Here is a 16,946-nt window from a genome sequence, read left to right as displayed (position 1 = left end):
TAAGTTTATAAAAGAATATTGTACTTTCCCTTACCAAGAATATGACGTAAACAAAGAAGGTAAATAGTGAAGGGGTGGTTAAACTTCACCTGGTTATTCCGGTCATAAACGCTAGTACTAGGTATGTACTAGCTCTCTGTTACACACTGTTGTTAAGTACTAGGTATGTACTAGCTCTCTGTTACACACTGTTGTTAAGTACTGGCTCTCTGTTGTAATGACCACGGTTGTATGTGTTAGTTAAGGTAAAATTAAATTATTCAAATTAACGCTCAGTAGTCCATAAAACCTGTATCTCTGAAACTATGTTATTTCTTAAGAACTCAAACCATGTTCATTGATTGGAAATTGAGAGAGAAACCCGTCCTAGAATATTGTATTTGATGGCTGATTACAGATGAAACATTCAGGATCTTTTGTGAATGATGCTGAAGGCTGAAACTTGTTAAATAAGTGGGAGATGTCTGAGTTTCCAATTGCTACTGAAATTAGATAAGAGAATCCGATGTTTGTAGTTTGATTATTGTCAGTTGTCTATTTAAGTAAGCAATTAATTTCCTGAAAAGAATCTCAAACTGCAAATCTCCAGGGTCTAACGTATCCCCACGGATGCACCCCATTTCGTAACCAATCCACATCGTCACCGACCCGGTTCGTCACCAATATCAAATTCATTTCGTCATCACTAACAGTTACTGGTATTAGTGTCAAATTGTAAGTTATAATTTTACACTAATATAAATTACACATGTATACAGACCACTCGAGAAGTATTGTGTTATTATTATACATGAACATTAATTATTTAATGAAGAAAATTAATAAAACATTGATAATTAAACAAAGTACAGAACAAATGAAGAATTTTTGTGTTATTACTAAACATGAATATTAATTATTTAATGAAGAAACTATTCAACAATGGTAAATAAGCAAAATACAGTACAAATGAAGGTGATTTTGGCACCAGCGCATAAACCACCGAGCAGTGAGATGATTGCAGGCGTATTAACAATGTTTTTATTTAATATTTTCGTCTTTAATAAATTGTCTTAGTGTTTTTTTTTATTATTTTATCCAAGCAACAGTTATTTTCGAGTATATAATGATGGGAATGAACGGGGTGACGAAACGGGTTGGTGACTATGGGCACCCTCAACCCCATGAAGAGTCTTGTTTGTACCTCTGCTGAGTCCGTGAAAGTAACGATGTCAGCGTGTATTTAACGTCCATTTCACCTTTTCCTGTCAAGCTCAACCTATGATTAGATTGTAACAATAGATGTAAGAAATTCACTTGATCCGTGACACTGAATTTCATAGTCAAATGTACAGCGATTGGTTTAACTATATGTGTAGTAAGGTGGACGAGTTATATATTAGTTACCCCTGTAATTAAAAGAAAGAAGATGGAATATTTTAGTTTGTGCATTATTATAACTTATTAATATTATTCTATGGCATTTCTTAGTGTAATTTGTATTATTCGAAGAGTTTTCACTATCTGGTTTCTGTACTAGAACTTAAGGGAAAAGTGTGAAGCGTTTAGTGTTGGACCCCACAGGAGGTAAATTTAGTGTGTGGTGTTGGGGGGTTGAGCTGCTTCACTGGTGAGTGTCCGTGAGTCAAGTTAATCAATCAGTGTTTTAGAGTAGCCCAAAGTATTAATGGTTTTATGTGAAGGATGTGATGGTTAACTGTCTAATCCTCCATCAAGATATGAGATATGTTCCTAAGTTGTCAGGGCTAGAGAACTTTTGTTGTGTGCTTATCGGCCCACACATTACTAACTCGGCCCATCTTATATAACCAACTCGGCCCACACATTACTAACTCGGCCCTCCTTAATAACCCCCTAAGCCCCGGGTTAGGGTGCTGGTGGCAGTACCCCCCACACACTCGGGGTTAAATTGAGAAAAATCAACTTTAATAAAAATATTGTTTAACCTTTTAAAATGATAAAACAATACAAATTAAACAAGAAGAACTATATATTGACCATCTTTCAGAGTGAGAGTTGTGAACTGTTGGAACACTCTACCAGAGAGTGTTGTGACGGCACCGAGTGTGAGCTCTTTCAAGACCAGACTTGACCAACACTGGAGCAGGTTCAGGTACATTCAGGAGCCGGTGCCGTGCACAAAACCTTCTGGGGTAAATGCTTAGTTTTGGGTAAGATTTTGTAATGTTAGGTTAGGTCAGGTTAGGTCAGGATTCCTTGGGTTTGATTGGTTCATTTTTTGTGTTCTTACCCCACAATTTCCTTTGAGTTCAAAGCACTGCTCACTTTGTGCTTTCATTGTCTTTGGTAGTGAGTATGTTTCATATCATCCTTATACTGTAGTCAGTTTGCCCAAGATATAATGTGAAATTCATTCAAAACCTTCCGTTACTGTATTTATTAATATTTTCAGCTCTCACAAATCAGTCGTACATCTTAGATGTCGATAACGAACATCAGTAATTGCTGAGCCCGGAAGGTTTATCGCACCGGAAGATGTGTTGCATGACCAGTACTTGCCAACAGTGCGTAACAGAGACGTGAACGATCGCCAGGGCGGCTAACGAGCCGATCAATGGTAAAGAGGATAAAAGTAAGTAAAAAAAGTGACTGAACAGAGGGAGGAAGGGGGGGAGACAGAGTTGGTGTGACAGCTGATGCTCGTGGTCTTTCCTCTCTTAGCAGCTATTGTTAACTCGCCTTTGTGTCCGAGGTGGCCAATAATGTCTGTATTTACTGATCTTAATACTTATTTGTTATAAGTAATTCATTTAGAATATTTTATTTTCATAATTTATCATAAAAAGGTGGTTGGCAACAATCACCAGTTGGTCGCCTGTCTGTCTTTGTGTTTGTTGAGCAAGTAGTGCATCAAATAATAATAATTCCACATATAAATACATTTATAACATAATCATAGCATTGTTTTACAGTAATACTACAATACAATACAACTACACTACTTTTAGTAATATTACTTTGATACAACATGATAAAATGGACAAACATTGAAAATGAAACAAACAAAAGTAGGTAATTATGTCCAGGAAGCTTCCCTGTGGCCGAGGGGTGGCGTGACAGGCAACTAGTCACACTGGAACCTGATAACCCGCGCTGGCCATTTAAACAGTGGCGGGAAAAGGTGCGCATTCTGGAACGTTACCCGGGGCCTAAGGGTTACCATAAGTAACCAACACTGCCCACACATTACTGACTCGACCCATCTTATATAACCAACACGGCCCACACATTACTGACTCGACCCATCTTATATAACCAACACGGCCCACACATTACTGACTCGGCCCATCTTATATAACCAACACGGCCCACACATTACTGACTCGCCCATCTTATATAACCAACACGGCCACACATTACTAACTCGGCCCATCTTATATAACCAACACGGCCCACACATTACTGACTCGGCCCATCTTATACAACCAACACGGCCCACACATTACTGACTTGACCCATCTTATACAACCAACACGGCCCACACATTACTGACTCGACCCATCTTATACAACCAACACGGCCCACACATTACTAACTCGGCCCATACATTACTGACTCGGCCATCTTGTACACTTCAAACAAGTAGCTGACTAGAGGTTCAGGAATGAGTTTGAGATTTGTTTTATGTCTCTTGTTGTTCACTGAAATACAGAGAGTGAACACCAAGGGCTCACATTCATAACTTGTGCTTCTCCAGGTGATTTGGAATAGAGTTTGAAATTATTGCTTCCAGTAATTTGCCTACAATTGATGTTAAACTGGCACTACACCTGTTTTAAGGACTTGTTAAACAACTTTGCTAAGGGCATACTAAGCTCTTCCTTACATTCCTTTAATACTCTGGCAAATATCTCATCGGGACCAGGTGACTTATTAGGCTTTAGTTTGTCTATTTCCTTAATAACATCGTTACTAGTCACTACTATCTTGCTTAATTTATTTTCTTCACTATCTCTGTATAGAGTCGGTGCCTCGGGTATCATGTTTAAATTTTCGGTGGTGAAAACTGTTGAAAAATATCTGTTCAGATTATTGGTCATTTCTCCGTCGTTATCAGTTAGCTCGCCGGTATCTGACTATTGGTCCAATCTTTTCTCGTGTTTTAGTTTGATACATTTGATAGAATCCCTTGGGGTTTGACTTCTCCTCCCTTGCTTCCTTCAGTTCATTATTCCTCTTTACTTTTCTTATCTCGGTCTTAACCCTACCGGCCAATACTTCATAACAATCTCGGAGGTAAACTTCACCACGATTTATTCTCCTGCCTATAGCCTTCCTTTGTCCAATAATATTCTTTGAAAAGTTATATATCCATTAAGGGTCATTGTTATTTGATCTGAGTTTTCTGTATGGTATCTACTGCCTTTGTGCATTAAGTAACTCATTATTTAAATTATTGTGGAACTCGTCAACCTCAGATCTGGTGACTGTTTATCAGTAATGTTGGCCATAGATTAAAGGGTAAAATTGTAAGTATTTTCTTGTTATTTTATTTAATGGCTACACAGTAAGGTACAGAGGCAGAGAATTTTAAACATATAGTACAGTAATAACAAACTGTATCACACTGTGTAGTTACATACAGTAAATTACACAAAAGTATACTGATGGTTCACTCCAATCTCTCTGTCATTACCTCAACATCTCTCAAGAGCTGTAGCTAGCAAACTATCTGGATGCCAACCTTTTGCTTTACAGTTGTCCCAGGAATACACCCTGTAATATATTGTATGCACTTGAGAATCACCCTATACACTGAATAAAGTGAATAAAAATACATTTTCCAAGTGTCTTATGTGAATTAGGTGTTATTGATTCTTGGTAACATGTGATGGATCATCTGTCATGTGTGCCAATAAATTGTACTGCTCAATGTTAATGACTAGTACATGAATGTCCCTCTTACATTGTTGTACTATATGCAGGACACAGTAACATGAATACTGTCCTGAATTTTCTTAAGTCTTAATTGGTGTCCAAGACAAGGAAACTCTTTTAAGGGTACCAATACAACATTACACTGTCATTCTTGTAGAAGATCAACTGTGGTTAAATCTCCACTCAAGGTTGCTGACATAATTCCTCAGAGGTGTTAAAATGTTAGGCCTGCATGGATAAGCAGAGTCCCCAATCAGATGTCCATGGCTGCCAGCTTCCATCACTTGTTTCACTTTGAATATTGTCAAAAATTCTACCATCATGTCAAGATACTTGCCATTGGTCTGTTGCAGATATTTTGTAACCTGGCCCAGCTATTGATGGAGTGATAGCCCTTCCTGTTTCTATAAATTTCACCCATTGCTCTACCTGGGTATGTGTGTGCAGACTATGGCACCTATTACTCCAGGAAGCCTTGTTTCTGGTAGAATCTGTTGGAGCAAAACATAAATTAGAATGATTTGCACAATGTAAATTATAGACAATCATTTTTATCAATGAGTATTTTTCTATTGCTTATGTAACAGGATTGTTACATAACACAATATAGATAGTATGGTACTGGATCAGCCAAGAATACAGTGTTAAAGCAGTGTTATGACATAAAAAGTAGATATATTGTACAGTTACATAAACTGTACTGTACATACAGTGAAAGTTCTGTACATAGCAGAGTGGACAGTGTATGCCTACTGTAGGCAAGTTTGTAAGGGGTCTATGTAAAGTATACAGTATGTGTACAATCCCTCCTTCATAGAGGGAGAAAATGATTGTAACACTTGCTCTAGTAGAGGGTCCAGGACAAAGGCAGACCATCCTGTATCATCATATGGCCTGCCTTACCACAAGTTTAAGACTAAAGCATTTATTGGTCATTACAGTATAGTATATTTTATTTACAATACCATACGGTTTACAGTACTTGTACAGTTGTGTTTGCATAAATATACAGCTCTTTGTCTGTTATGCAAGATGAGTAGTTTAGACTCTTAAATCTTTACCCAGTACAGTACTCGGAAAAATTCAGGGGATGTGGGATTTTTTCCGAGGAAGAGAAAATTCGTCCCAATACCCAGTACAGTAAAGCCTCAAATAACGACGGTAATGTGTCCTCCAATATTGCAGTGTAAGATGAATCATCGTCTCGCGAATCATTAATTACCATTAAAATAAAGCAATACTAATGAGATGTGTTCCCAAGTGTGACATTTTCATATCTTTTGTGTGGCTTTTTATCCTTTTTCCCCCAAAACAATACAATTAATGAAAAATGCAAACTATATTCTTTAAATAATGTTTATGACTGCACCTTTTACAATATATATCAGTAATGATAATGTCACACAAGAGGAGATGGGACGCCTTTGTTTTCGTTTGTGTTTACAGCCGGGAGTCCGGGATGATAGTTCTACACGAGAAAATGAAGAAAATAAGACCCTGGTTGTAGCTGTAGTAAAATGAATGTAAAAAAATTAATAGTAAGTATGTTTTAAATAATGTTATTTAATTATAATAAATGGAACAATACAAGTAGCTAACCACTAAATCGTAAAGAAAAAATAAGGGAGATGGATTGGGAACGCCAACATATACGTGTGCATTTAAGGATACCGCGTCATTTATCTTTTTAAGAATATGTACAAAAGATTCATTTTGTTTATTACTGAATATGTATTTGATTGAATTAATCTTTATATGTGCAAAATGAACAACACAATTTATTAATAATACGTAGCATATTAAAACACACTACAGTGGTCCCTCGGTTAATGAGCACAATCCGTTCCAGCAGGTTGCTCGTTAACTGAAAAACTCGTTAACCGAAACCATTGTTTCAATGGGTTTTTGGGTAATTAGTTCCAGCTCACCGAAAATTGCCTAAATTCAACAAAAAAGGTAGAAAAGTACACTTACTTTGAGGTGTGTATGTAGAAGGCTCCTGGATGATGATGATGATGGGAATTAGAATGGGGGTGGAGGAGAAGGGAGAAGAGAAGGCATTGGGGTGGAAGAGAAGTCACCCCATGGTGCTATTTCACCCATAAAATTATAGTTCTCTTGGTGTAATTCAAGATTATTTTCTTTAAATCAACACTGCACTGCATTATATATTGTCAATATGTAAAATAAATTTCAAAATGACCAATAATTTGCTTGGAAACACAGAAAAAAGCGTTTAGTTGAAGAGAGTCTCAAGCAATATGTTACCTCCAGTGAAAAGAGAGAGACTAACGCCTGTTTGTGTGTTGACAGGCTGGATGGCGCACCAGAAACTAGTTTCTTTACCTTCAGTTATGTTCAATAATTGTTAAAATGACTAAAAAAAGTTAATATTAAACTTTTAAAATTATTGAATAGTATAAACTTCTTGATATTTACTAAAATAGTAAGGAATTTAAGCCCTAAAACCGATTACTGTATTGGCGGACTAATACTACAGCTGGTGGACCGCCAAATGCAAGCGAAAACATGTTGAGGTCGGCTCGTAAAAAACTCGTTAATCGAGGGATTGCTCGTTAACCGAAGCTAAGAATCTTATGGAAGGTAAATCGTTAACCGAAATCTCATTAACCGAGGCGCTCGTTAACCGAGGCGCTCGTTAACCGAGGGATCACTGTAGAGGAGACAAGACGGCATTGTTTTCATGAGTGACGATGGTTCTACATAAGAAACTGAAGAATATAAGACCCTGGTTGTAGTTGAGGTGACCTTAATGTAAAAAAATTGAATACATATATGAATGTTTTAAGTAATGTTATTTAATGTTTATAAATGGAACACTAGAAGTAGCTAACCACTAATGGTAAAGAAATAGAGCAAGACGATTGGGAACGCCAACGTATGTACAGTGAGTACAGGTGAAAACACATCGTCATTTCTCTACATAAGAATATGAAAGCAATAGTTATTTACTGTTCATATATGTTTTAAATAATATTTACGAATGTAAAACAAAAATTCTACTCGCCAATGGTGGTAAAGTCTAAAACATAAGGACAGGCAATGAATATTGTGCAAGTTTTTACTCGGATGACAAAGTCATCAGGTTCAACTCTGGCTGAAGCTGCAGCTTTCTATAAAGCTGTTGCTGAAACTGTTACTGAACCTGAAGTTGTTGTTGAAGCTGCTTATGATGCTGAAGCTGAAGTTGATGGTTTAGGCCTTTGAATAATAAAGCTGTCAAAAGAACCTTGCACAGCTGCTTTCTTTTCTCATTAAACATCTTTATGTAGAGGTCATTTGTGTTTATTTAAATTTTAATGCTTTGTTCTGTTAATGGATCCACTTCAGAAAATATGTTCATTGCTTGCTCCATATAATATCCACAGACCTCTCACCTTTTTCATATCGTTTTAACACATCTAGTTTCTCGGCTAAGCTTATACACTTTCTATTAGCTTTTGAACCAGCACTACCATCACTTGCTCTCTTGCTCTTGTTGAATAGGGATGCAAAAATGCTGTAAGAAACCTGAGAAAGTTTTCTCCTTTTCCTGTTCAGATGAGTGAAAACAAAGGGCCCGCCAGCTGCGATTGTTTATACTAGTGATGCTGGCATCACCACTAACAAGCCCGGCAGCCTCCGTGTGCAAGGCGTGTTTTAATTTTTTTTATAATATCGGGATTTAGTTATTATTTATGCGAAAATGTAATACTGTGTATATTTTTTTTATTTCATCATAAATACGAAGAAAATTATGGCATAAATTGAATTGGGTCCTAAATTAACCAGGGTCTTACAGATGAAGCTTCATTAGTTGAACCGTCGTTATCGGAGGCTTTACTGTAATGTTTCATTCCCAGAAGAGGTTTACACCCATCGATCCAGTTAATGGAGTGTTAGCTGTATACTGCTGCTTATTACAATAACCTTGCCTTATTACTACCCATACTGTACATGTCTAGTAACACAGTGTACAGTATACTCTACTGCTTATTACAATAACCTTGCCTTATTACTACCCATACTGTACATGTCTAGTAACACAGTGTACAGTATACTCGTATCCTTTTTGTTATAGGCATTATTCAGAATTCTTTTATTTATTTTTTCCTCTAATGTTTTTTGTCTTTACTTGTTATCTGAAATAATCTTTGAAATGTTCAGTTCATTGTTCATAATTGTTCTTTATATCAGTTGTGATAATTTCAAGTTTCATTTACATAGTGCTACATGCCACAGAGTAATCTTTTTATGTTGTTGCTTCAAGTAAACACCTCTTATCTTACTGTGAAGTAAACTGTACTCTACATATTTGGATTAGTAAATTCTCATCTCATTTTTGTCTGAAATTTTTGTAAGTGACCTTCTGTACTGTATGGGCCTTAATTGGCTAATGTTTCAATTCATATGTTTAATTCTCTCATAATTTTCATGACTGTTAATGTGAAGTTCATAATAATATTCCAATGTAGACTTTTTTCTGTAACTGTAAGATAAATGATGTATGGGTAAATGTAATGGACTAATGTACTCGATAGAGAAAACAATGTGTTATATATTCTTGTTGTCTATTGTTATGTTATAATAAACCATACAGTCCTTCACACACTGTGCCATATACTATAACAATTGTTTGTTGTTCCTCGCTCTCAATAATTACAGTATATTCATCATTTCAGTCAACCCTCGAAGATTCGGACCCTGTAAATCCGGATTTTGGAAGATTCGGACAAAAAATTTGGAGGTCTGGGCCAAGACGCCTCCCTAAGAATCATCCCCAAAACAGAAGAGGATAAAAGTAAAAAAGTAAAGTAAAAGAACAAAGAACATCTTGGGACCATGGGTGCTGGCTGACCAGTCGGCCACAGGTGAGAAACAAACAGTTGTTATTTGTTGTTTGTGGGAACATTTCACTCACTCTAGTAAGGATACACTGTTTCTTATTATGTTATCATAGGTAAATGCTTGGTTTATATAATTTGTTTATCACTGAGTCTGTCAACATTTTCAAATTAGACTACAATATAGTATTGTATTTCTCCCGTACATATTTCAGTTGTACGTCTGGCAGAGGGAGCGGGTAAGGGAAGTGACTGGTTGAGTGTCCTCCCTCCCTGCCATATTTCACTGTTATTATTAGTGTTTACTGATATAATAATACTTAATAATGATTAATCGTGGCATTGTAGTCAGGTTAGATCACTGCAACCACCAAGCTTCTGGGCCAGACTGTGAGGCGTTATGGTTCTTTTTCAACTCGTATTTTCGGGTAGATATACGTAATTTTCTTCGTTTATTCTTTACATGCACACACCATCCTAAATACATATTGTGAAAAAAGTAAAAGAAATAATTGTCCTAAGGGCAAACCTGTACTTAAATGTACTAAGTTAATTACTACAAATTTTGTCTAGTGCTAAGTCAAGCCAGTGACATTTTACAAGTGAAAACTTAAACTCCCTCTATATGACTGATAAATATGCACTTGGTAATCTCCCCCCCCCCTCCCCCCGCCCCTATCGGCTGGCTAACATACCACTAATGGAAAACAAATGTCCCAGTTATGGCTGGCCGGTTGCCTTATCTCTACCCTAAACAAACATTTGGGATGGGTTGTGCGGGAGGCCCAACGCAACCCATGAGAATCGCCCTTACTAAGAAAAATTTTTCTCTTGGAGAATAAATTTTCAGCACCTGTATACAATCAAAAGAATGCCTAGCCCAGACACACAATTCGACATTCACACTGTGGTGTGTGTTTAACACTAACACTGCAACGGAATATAGTCGCCAATCGCCACTGAGGGAAAACCTCAACATTTACTTTAGTTTTTCTGTCTAGAGGAAAACTCCGCGGCGAGGGTGACAATTCCCGAGCAATAGTTCATGCTAAGCGTAAGCACGCTACGTTTACATTAGAGCAACGTGTTGTGTGGTGTAGGGTATGTAGACATTGTTTAGGTGGCACAGGTGTTGTGTTATGTTCTCAAGTGTAGAAAGGTGTGAGAAAAATATACATGACATATGACGAGCCGCCAGACGCTTGGAGGCTCGAGTCTACTGGAGTCTAGACCAACTCCACACTCATTTGGGAAGATGCCCTCTCAATCAGTTGCTCTGGTTCCCCTACAAGTCGAGATAGGAGGTCAGCCCTCACATTCAGGCTGCCCTTGATGCACCGGAGGACAAAGTTGAACTGCTGGAGATACAGTGCCCACCGCATCAGACGAGCATTTGCATTCTTAGATGGTCGGAGACTGGTGAGCGGCATGTGGTCTGTCTCCAACACAAACTCACCTCTGTAGAGATAGTAGTAGTACTTCTTGATGCCTTCCACCACTGCCAAAAGTTCCTTCTCGACCATGCTGTAATTCCTCTCCGCAGGCTTCAACTTCCGACTGTGATACGCAACTGGAAAAACCTCGCCATCTGCCTCTTGTAGTAGCATTGCACCAACCCCATCCTGTGAAGCATCGGTCCGGAGGATGAAAGGCTCTTCCTTCCTCACCAGTTGAAGGATGGGTTGCTTGCATAGCAGGTTCTTGAGGGCACTGAAAGAATCCTCTTGTTCAGGTCCCCATTGCACTTTGTTAGATGCATGTTTCTTGAGCAGGTCAGATAAAGGGAGAGCCACCACGGCAAAGTTTGGGATGAAGTTCCGGTAGTACCCTACGAGGCCCAGAAATGACCTCACTTGTTTTTTTGTAGTGGGCCGTGGTGCATCTTGGACCTTTTTGATCTTCTCATTCTGACAGGTGCAGCGTCCTCTGCCGACAGTGTGTCCGAGGAACTGTACTGCAGCCCGACCGATCTCGCACTTGCTTGGTTTCACGGTCATGTTTTTTTGTTGGAACCTCCGGAACACCTCCTCTAAGAGTTCCAGGTGTTCCTCAAATGTTGCTGAATGGATTAACACATCGTCCACAAATGCCTCAATTCCCTTGATGCCGTTTAGGACTTGCCTCATGACACGGTTGAAGATGGCAGGGGAGTTTGTGAGACCAAAGGGAAGGACTCTGTACTGATAGAGACCCCCTGGCGTGCCAAAGGCTGTGATCTGCCGACTCTTCGGGTCCAGTGGGATTTGGAAGAACCCCTTGGTCAGATCAAGTATGGTAAATAACTTGGAACCAGCTATTCTTGAAAAAATAGTTTTCTGATCACACATAGGTTCAGCATCCACCTGGGTAATGGCATTTACTCTCCTATAATCCCCACAGATCCTGACACCCCCATCCTTTTTTCGGACGACTACCATAGGACTACAGTATGGAGACGATGATTTCTCTATGATTCCTACTGCTTCCATTTCCTCAATTTCTTGTTTGACAGTGTCCAGTAGTCGCCTAGGTATAGGATAGGGCTTTACCCGAACAGGTGTAGGGCTGGTCAGTTCAATAGTGTGACAGTCGATCCGGGCAACTCCTGGCTTATCAGAGAAGATGTCCTTGTAGCGATGCAACAGAGAGCCAATGGCATCTCGTTCCTCTGCCGATAGATTTCCGTTCACCTCAACGTCCGTGAAAGTCTCACTCTGGCGGGAACGTGCAGTGACAGGCCCATCTTCCTCATCACTGACAGAGATCACTGTGGCAGCACAAGTTACCCCTGAATCACACTGGGAAGGCTCGTCCCTGTCTTCCTCAGTGGAGACTGTACCCCCGATCGGTGACTGGAAGTACTTCTTCAGCATGTTGATGTGGAACTTCTTTCGTCGAGATCCCACCTGGACGATGTAAGTCAGATCCGAGACACGCTCTGCAATGTCGAATGGACCTTTCCACTGAGCCAGTAACTTATTGCGCATCGTAGGCAACAGAACCAGGCACTGATCACCTGGCTTGAAACAACGAAGCTTGGCCTTCTTGTCATAGTAAGTCTTCTGGACCTCTTGAGCCTTTATCAGCTCTTGCTTTGCCAGTTGACAGGTTTCTTGGAGACGATCAGCTTAGTCAATGACGTATGTATAAGTGGTCTTGACTTCCGGATCTGGTTCCTCATCATCCAACAGTTCCCAAAGAACCTGTAGAGGTCCCCGGACGGACCTGCCATACATAAGCTCGAAGGGAGACACCTTGAGTTAGCTCTGTGGCACCTCCCGGTACGCGAACAGAAGTGGGCCAATGTAGCGCGGCCACTCCTTAGGTTGTTCGGCTGCCATCCTCCTGAGCTTCTTCTTCAGCTGTTGGAGCTGAAGGGCTGTAGGCTGTGTCCCCCAGGAGGTCAGGGCTGTAGGCTGTGTCCCCCAGGAGGTCAGGGCTGTAGGCTGTGTGTCCCCCAGGAGGTCATGGCTGTGTGTGTCCCCCAGGAGGTCAGGGCTGTGTGTGTCCCCCAGGAGGTCCAGGGCTGTAGGCTGTGTGTCCCCCCAGGAGGTCAGGGCGTGTGTGTCCCAGGTCAGGGCTGTGTGTCCCCCAGGAGGTCAGGGCTGTGTGTGTGTGTCCAGGGGCTGTGGGCTGTCCCCAGGAGGTCATGGCTGTGTGTGTCCCCCAGGAGGTCAGGGCTGGGCTGTGTCCCCCAGGAGGTCAGGCTGTGTGTGTCCCCAGGAGGTCAGGGGCTGTGGGCTGTGCAGGAGGTGTGTCCCCCAGGAGGTCAGGGCTGTAGGCTGTGTGTCCCCCAGGAGGTCAGGGCTGTGTGTGTCCCCCAGGAGGTCAGGGCTGTAGGCTGTGTCCCCCCTAGGAGGTCAGGGCTGTAAGGTATGTATGTGTACCTCACTAGGAGGACCCTATGATGTGTAGCAACATAAAACTCTCCAGCAGTAGGTACAGAAGCATGTTAAAGCAGAAGAGGTTGTAGCAGGAAAAAAATAAGAGGAAGTTTTTGATAAAGAAACAGAGTCAAAGAAAACTGTGTGAGGAAATGTCTCAAAAATCAAGGAGTATTAGAGAGGCCTTCCAGCAACAAAAACAAGTGTTTACTCTCCCTGATAAAACTAACTGATGCAATTAAAACTAATAATAAAACCAAACCAAATAAGTTAATATAACACGGGAAAGAAAACTAAATATTTTGTTTGTATAGATCATGAGACTTGCTTATGTTTTGTGATTTAGTACTACACAAACTATTGAAACCCCAGTTGCTGGTGCATTAGAGATTAATCCCTTTGGTGAGTGTTCAATTTTGAATTCTCAGACAATACATATCAAAAAAAATCTTACCTTTTAGTTTATTTTCTCTCAATAATGTTGCACAATTAAAAATATTTAACAAATTCAAGTTTACTAACAACAAAAATTAGTAAAGGAATTATTAAGTGCATGAAAAGTATTGTTGCAATAAACATACAGGTTTGACTTGGGCTGCTGTGTGTTTTAACTATTAGGTACTGACCAAATGAGTAACAGTGTAAGATATTAAATTCAATAGGGTAAAAAACTTCCCAGGTGGGTGTTTCCCTGGATCCCCCAGCTCGGAAAAAACCTGACTACTGTGTTTATATAAAATGTCTGAATATGTAAATAAAGTGTATTCCTCAAATGTATTTCAAAATGGAGTAAAAATTAATTGTATTACAGAACAAATGTCCCCGGCTGATATCCTCCAGTTGGCTATTTCCTGTTCCTTCCAAAAACCTTTGTTGGAGGAATATTTCCTCTAAACTTACGTCAAACTTGGAGGAAAATCATCCCTAGTTTGTGGGTAACGAGTAGAGTACAGTAGATGCAGAGGGTATAATCTCTTCCTTGGACGTCAGTTGTACCTTTACCTCTTGGACAAATGAGTTTTACAAATATAGAACAACTTTGAAGCTTCACCTTAGGGTAATGTTGAGTAATAAAATAACCAACACTGCCTTTGGCCATGGAGGCTGCAGGCTGACATCATGTACACTGCCTTTGGCCATGGAGGCTGTAGGCTGACATGATGTACACTGCCTTTGGCCATGGAGGCTGCAGGCTGACATGATGTACACTGCCTTTGGCCATGGAGGCTGTAGGCTGACATGATGTACACTGCCTTTGGCCATGGAGGCTGCAGGCTGACATGATGTACACTGCCTTTGGCCATGGAGGCTGCAGGCTGACATGATGTACACTGGCCGGCTCTGGTGCATTGGGAGTGTGTATGACTGTCCTCAGTACAGAACTGTAGTAGATTTTAAACCAAAATATAAAATGTAAACTTTTATAGATAGATACAGTACAGTACTACAGTAAACAATATAAAATGTAAACTTTTATAGATAGATACAGTACAGTACTACAGTAAACAATATAAAATGTGTACTTTTATAGATAGATACAGTACAGTACTACAGTAAACAATATAAAATGTATACTTTTATAGATAGATACAGTACAGTACTACAGTAAACAATATAAAATGTGTACTTTTATAGATAGATACAGTACAGTACTACAGTAAACAATATAAAATGTAAACTTTTATAGATAGATACAGTACAGTACTACAGTAAACAATATAAAATGTATACTTTTATAGATAGATACAGTACAATTGCCTGATAAAACAATATAAAATGTATACTTTTATGAATGAATGCAGTACAGTACTACGGTGAACAATATAAAATAATACTTTTATAGATAGAATGCAGTACAGTGCCGTGAAACAATATAAAATTAAGCTTTTATAGATGAATGCAATTACAGTACTACAGTAAACAATATAAAATGTAAACTTTTATAGATAGATACAGTACAGTAATACAGTAAACAATATAAAATGTAAACTTTTATAGATAGATACAGTACAGTACTACAGTAAACAATATAAAATGTAAACTTTTATAGATAGATACAGTACAGTACTACAGTAAACAATATAAAATGTAAACTTTTATAGATAGATACAGTACAGTACTACAGTAAACAATATAAAATGTATACTTTTATAGATAGATACAGTACAGTACTACAGTAAATAATAAAATGTATACTTTAGTAGATGAATTACAGTACCAGTACTACCAGTGAGACAATATAAAATGTAAACTTTTATAGATAGATACAGTACAGTACTACAGTAAACAATATAAAATGTAAACTTTTATAGATAGATACAGTACAGTACTACAGTAAACAATATAAAATGTATACTTTTATAGATAGATACAGTACAGTACTACAGTAAACAATATAAAATGTAAACTTTTATAGATAGATACAGTACAGTACTACAGTAAACAATATAAAATGTATACTTTTATAGATGAATGCAATTGCAATTATACAGTAAACAATATAAATGTAAACTTTATGAATGAATACAGTACAATTACTACAGTAAATAATATAAAATGTAAACTTTTATAGATAGATACAGTACAATTACTGGTAAACAATATAAAATGTATACTTTTATAGATAGATGCAATTGCAGTACTACAGTGAACAATATAAAATGTATACTTTATGAATGAATACAGTACAGTACTACAGTAAAACAATATAAAATGTAAACTTTATAGATAGATACAGTACCCAGTACTACAGTAAACAATATAAAATGTATACTTTTATAGATAGATACAGTACAGTACTACAGTAAACAATATAAAATGTAAACTTTTATAGATAGATACAGTATAGTACTACAGTAAACAATATAAAATGTAAACTTTTATAGATAGATACAGTACAGTAATACAGTAAACAATATAAAATGTAAACTTTTATAGATAGATACAGTACAGTACTACAGTAAACAATATAAAATGTAAACTTTTATAGATAGATACAGTACAGTACTACAGTAAACAATATAAAATGTAAACTTTTATAGATAGATACAGTACAGTACTACAGTAAACAATATAAAATGTATACTTTTATAGATAGATACAGTACAGTACTACAGTAAACAATATAAAATGTAAACTTTTATAGATAGATACAGTATAGTACTACAGTAAACAATATAAATATACTTTTATAGATAGATACAATGCAATGCTACAGTAAACAATATAAAATGTAAACTTTATAGATGAATACAGTACAATTACTACAGTAAAACAATATAATGTATGCTTTTATGAATAGATACAGTACAGTACTACTGATAAACTAATATAAAATATA

General features: G+C 38.1%; 1 long non-coding RNA gene across 3 annotated transcripts; it reads left to right on the top strand.

Annotated features, from left to right (window-relative positions):
- On the top strand, positions 1 to 15,033 carry LOC121867749. 3 transcript variants are annotated; one of them, XR_006089232.1, is made up of 5 exons: positions 1 to 121; positions 2,009 to 2,153; positions 2,414 to 2,593; positions 9,582 to 9,770; positions 14,418 to 15,033. It is a non-coding gene; the product is annotated as an uncharacterized LOC121867749 (long non-coding RNA). The 3 variants fall into 3 exon arrangements; XR_006089233.1 differs by lacking the exon at positions 1 to 121 and having other exon boundaries at positions 2,041 to 2,113; XR_006089234.1 differs by lacking the exon at positions 1 to 121 and having other exon boundaries at positions 2,097 to 2,171.
- The last annotated feature ends 1,913 nt before the right edge of the window (positions 15,034 to 16,946 follow it).

Source organism: Homarus americanus, unplaced genomic scaffold (genome assembly GCF_018991925.1).
Source record: "Homarus americanus isolate GMGI-L3 unplaced genomic scaffold, GMGI_Hamer_2.0 scaffold46583, whole genome shotgun sequence".
Lineage (NCBI taxonomy): Eukaryota > Metazoa > Arthropoda > Malacostraca > Decapoda > Nephropidae > Homarus > Homarus americanus.
The sequence above is the reverse complement of the archived record's forward strand: the minus strand, read 5'-3'. Positions and strand labels throughout refer to the sequence as shown.